The following is a 5,181-nucleotide window of genomic DNA, read 5'->3' as shown; positions in this document are numbered from 1 at the left end:
TAAGAACAATGGATTATATCTATATATATCATTCTATATAAATAAAACAGTGTTGTCCCGTTTTACATACAATAGATATTAAAATGATTGAACTAGGGAAGTTAAGATCATTTGTTATAGTTTCGTTTCCTCTCTATATTCATTTCATATTACCGTCTATTAACATATAACAAACAGCCTTCAGAGCAAATGTATGTATAGCGTATGTGTATATTTGCCCTGGGGATACTTACGGCCCTTGATTTTAACTGTACCTAGATTCCAGTCAGACTGGTTTCTGTAATTGTCAGTTGAACACTTGGTGGCGCTGTTGGCCAAGCTGCTGCAGAAATGGCGACGCAAATATTGTCCGCTCCATTGTTATAAAGGCGTCATTCTGCGAAGAGGAAAAAGGGAGAACTGCTTGGGAAGACATTCAAGGACTAATAAGTAGCCGGGCCTCAATGCACCGGTAAGACCGCCTCCAGCAATGGGAACCACTCCGGGTCCCTGGGATCAGCTGTGCTTTGGAATGATTCGCAGAGAAGGGAAGCTCGGCAGGAGAAGGCAAGTCCTCTGTGTCTTTCTGCTTGTTTCTGTTTGCGGGGCGGTATCGGACACCCTGCGATACTCGATGCCAGAGGAGAGGGAAAGCGGATCTTTTGTAGGCAATATCGCAAATAGGGTGACCAGATGTCCCGATTTTATAGGGACAGTCCCGATTTGGGGGTCTTTTTCTTATATAGGCGCCTATTACCCCCGTCCCCCCACCTCACGATTTTTCACATTTGCTGTCTGGTCACCCTAATCGCAAAGGATCTGGGGCTGGATGTAAGAAAGCTCTCTATTCGTAAAGCCAGGGTCGTTTCTTCTCAGGACAACCAAGAGCAGCTGCTGCTCAATGTAAACAGCGGGGATTTATTAATAGGAGAGCAAATAGACCGAGGATGGCTGTGCGGGCCCCTCGACCCTTGCACTTTATATTTCGAACTAGTGCTGGAAGATCCATTGCAGTTATATCTGGGCGACGTGCAGAAAGAGGCTATCAATGACAATTTACCTACATTTCCCCCAAAAGAGCTGATCTTGAACATTAACGGAAGTGTCTCAAACCCACACCCGCTTCCCCCTAGGAAGAGCCCAGGATTCAGACGTGGGAACAAACGGTATCCAAAGCTACACGATCAGTTCCAATGAACACTTCCGTCTGGATGTGCAAACCCACCGGGACGGCAGTAAGTATGCGGAGCTGGTGCTAGAGAAACAGCTAGATCGTGGGGAGAAGACAGAATTTAATTTGATCCTCACAGCTGCCGATGGGAGCACTCCGCAGAGGACGGGCACAGCTCAGATAGGCGTCGTTGTTCTAGATATAAATGACAACTCTCCTCAGTTCAGTGAGTCAGTGTATACGGTGAAGTTGGTGGAAAACAGTCTTCGGAGTATTCTGGTCTCTAATGTTGAAGCCAGCGGTTTGGATCATGGTTCAAATGCAGACATCACCTATTAATTCAAGCAGATACCTAACGGTCCTCCGGTTATTCAAGTTAAACCGATTAACAGGCGAAATCGCCGTTTGGAGATTGATTGATTTTGAAGAAGCAGCGATGTATGAACTGGACATTGAGGCCACCGATTCTGGGGGCCTCTCTGCACACTCTAAGGTCCTTGTGCAGGTTATCGATGTAAATGACAATCCCCCAGAGGTGACAATCACCTCCGTAACCAGCCCAGTATCTGAGGACTCCCCCAACGAGACCGTGGTGGCCCTGTTCAATGTGAGAGACGGGGATTCCGGGGACAATGGGAAAAGAATTTGCTCCATTCAGGATAATCTTCCTTTTGCTCTTAAACCAACATTCCAGAATTATTACGAGCTAGTGACACAAAGTCCCCGGGACAGGGAGGAAGTGCCGGAATATAACATAACCATCACAGCCACAGACCTAGGGCACCCCAGGCTAACCGCTGAGCGGGTCATCAGTGTGCAAATATGGGACATTAAACACCGGCAGGTTATCGTTAATCAGTCATCATACCTCATGTAGTACCTCAAGGAAAACAACAATCCCAACCAGCTGGTTGGAGCCGTGCGCGCTGATAACATGGATGCAGAGCAGAATGCCGGAGTGCAGTACTTGCTATTGCCTGGGAAGGTCGGTAACTTCCAGTTGTCTTCTTACATCCCCACAAACTCCGAAAACGGGAACGTGTACGTTCTGCGGTCTTTGGATTATGAGCAAACGAGGGATTTCCAGGTTGCAGTGAGAGTTGCAGATGGCGGGTCCACGCCACGGAGCTCTGAAGTCATTTTCCGAGTTGTGATAATCGATGAAAATGACAACGCCCCTTTCATTTTATACCCTCTGCAGAACAGCAGCTCCCCCGCTAATGACCTGGTTCCCAGATCGGGGGAGGCGGGTTATCTGGTGACGAAGGTGGTAGCTGTGGATGGAGATTCCGGTCAGAATTTTTGGCTTTCCTGCCAGCTGCTGAAGGCCACAGACCCAAGTCTCTTCACTGAGGGGCTCCAAAACGGGAAAGTAAAAATCACGAGGCCAGTGACGGAACGAGACAACTTTAAACACAAGCTTGTCATCCTGATTAGGGATAATGGAAAGTCACCTCGCTCCACTACAACGATGGTCCATGTGCTCCTGATAGACGCGTTCTCAGACGCCTACATGCAGATAGAGGATACTTCAAAGGAAGCAGAAGAAGATGGAACGTTGTTTTTGTATTTAGTAATTTCTTTGGCTTTAATTTCCTTTATTTATCTTGTCTCTGTGGTGATAATTGTCGCCATGAGGAGAAATACAGCAGGAATGTGTAGGGAATTTTTTACGGCGATTCCAACTTTCCCAACAACTTGGTAGACGTAACAGGCACTGGGACTCTCTCTCAATCCTATCGTTATGAGGTCTGTCAGACAGATGGGCCAGGCAATAGTGACTTTAAGTTCTTTCAACCGCTGGGATCGTCTTTGCCTGTGGAAAATGGCAATGTGGAAGTGAATCCCGGGACCAGTTTGGAGACTCAGACTAATTCCAACCTGCTGGATGGAAAGGATCCCGGGAGAGCGGTGAGTGAGCCCTTCCACTTAGCGCTTGCGCTATGGAGACAAGAGTATTATGTTTCCATAATCTATATTTATTTACCTGTGATTGAAACACATTTTGGACTATATACACATATGCCTTTGTATGAATCACTGGCATTTCTCGCTTGAAATAATATAGGCTGCTATTTTCAAAGGATCCTAAAAGATAAAGCACCCAACACTGCACTGATATGGGTGCACAACTTCGGCTTTTGAAAATCCCAGCCTTGGGTTAATTCTTCTTAACGGTCACCTCCTTGATTTCCAAACTCCAAGGCTGTGATATGAGAGTACTGAATACCCTAAAAACTATAACCAAGCGAGAAAGTTACATCCTATTTAGGTTCTGTTAACTGTCCATCAATTATAAGATACAAGTTCGCATACATCAGACCAGGGGTCACTACTTGTGTTGCTATAACTGTTAATTGTAACAAATTTGGAAATCTGTAGGCTTTGTATTGCTGAGATAATGATTGCATTTTATTTATTTGTTTGTATAGAGTGAGTTGTTTTTGTTTATTAAAGAATTTTTAACAAATTAACCTAGTAATTTAAAAAAGGATTGGGGCAGGTCTTCACTACGGGCGGGGGGGTCGATTTAAGATACGCAAATTCAGCTACGCGAATAGCATCGCTGAATTCGACCTATCAGAGCCGACTTACCCCGCTGTGAGGACGGCGGCAAAATCGACCTCTGTGGCTCCACATCGACGGCGCTTACTCCCACCTCTGCTGGTGGAGTAAGAGCACCGATTCGGGGATCGATTGTCGCGTCCCAACGAGACGCGATAATTCGATCCCCGAGAGATCGATTTCTACCCGCCGATTCAGGCGGGTAGTGTAGACCTAGCCTTGGAAACTAGGCAACGAAGAGAAGGCTATTGTACTGGCAGAGAAAACTAGTTCTGGAGTACCAGAAGATGAAGGAATGGGGGGGGGGGGAGAGAATCATAGAATATCAGGGTTGGCAGGGACCTCAGGAGGTCATCTAGTTCAATCCCCTGATTAAAGCAGGACCAACACCAACTAAACCATCCCAGCCAGGGCTTTGTCAAGCCAGGCCTTAAAAACCTCTACGAATGAAGATTCCAGTACCTCTCTAGGCAACCCATTCCAGTGCTTCACCGCCCTCCTAGTGAAATAGTGTTTCCTAATATTCAACCTAGATCTCCCCCACTGCAACTTGAGACCATTGCTCCTTGTTCTGTCATCTGCCACCACTGAGAACAGCCGAGCTCCATCCTCTTTGGAACCCCCACTGAAGGCTGCTACCAAATCCCACCTCACTCTTCTTTTCTCCAGACTAAATAACCCCAGTTCCCTCAGCTTCTCCTCATAAGTTATGTGCCCCAGCTCCCTAATCATTTTTGTTGCTCTCTGCAGGACTATCTCCAATTTGTCCACATCCTTTCTGTAGTGGGGGGACCAAAACTGGACACAATAGACCAGGTGTGGCCTCACCAGTGCTGAATAGAGGGGAATAATCACTTCCCTCGATCTGCTGGCAATGCTCCTACTAATGCAGCCCAATATGTCGTTGGCCTTCTTGGCAACAAGGGCACACTGCTGACTCATATCCAGCTTCTCATCCACTGTAATCCCCAGGTCCTTTTCTGCAGAATTGCTGCTTAGCCAGTCAGTCCCCAGCCTCTAGCCATGCATGGGATTCTTCCATCCTAAGTGCAGGACTCTGCACTTGTCCTTGTTGAACCTCATCAGATTTCTTTTGGCCCAGTCCTCCAATTTGTATAGTCACTCTGGACCCTATCCCTACCCTCCAGCATATCTACTTCTCCCCCCAGTTTAGTGTCATCTGTGAACTTGCTGAGGGTGCAATTTATCCCATCATCCAGATCATTAATAAAGATGTTGAACAAAACCAGCTCAGGACCATACCCTGGGGCACTCCGCTTGATACTGGCTGCCAACTAGACATCGAGCCATTGATCACTACCCGTTGAGCCAGAGAATATAGCCAGCTTTCTATCCACCTTATAGTCCATTCATCCAATCCATATTTCTTTAACTTACTGTCAAGAATACCATGGGAGACCGTATCAAAAGCTTTGCTACAGTCAAGATATATCACATCCACCACT

General features: G+C 46.6%; 1 pseudogene; it reads left to right on the top strand.

Annotated features, from left to right (window-relative positions):
* Positions 1-365: 365 nt before the first annotated feature.
* LOC101932272 (protocadherin beta-16-like) lies at positions 366-3,581 on the top strand (annotated as a pseudogene).
* The last annotated feature ends 1,600 nt before the right edge of the window (positions 3,582-5,181 follow it).

The sequence above is a fragment of the Chrysemys picta genome, chromosome 8 (assembly GCF_011386835.1).
Source record: "Chrysemys picta bellii isolate R12L10 chromosome 8, ASM1138683v2, whole genome shotgun sequence".
NCBI classification, from domain to species: domain Eukaryota; kingdom Metazoa; phylum Chordata; order Testudines; family Emydidae; genus Chrysemys; species Chrysemys picta.
This window is presented reverse-complemented; position numbering and strand designations above follow the sequence as displayed.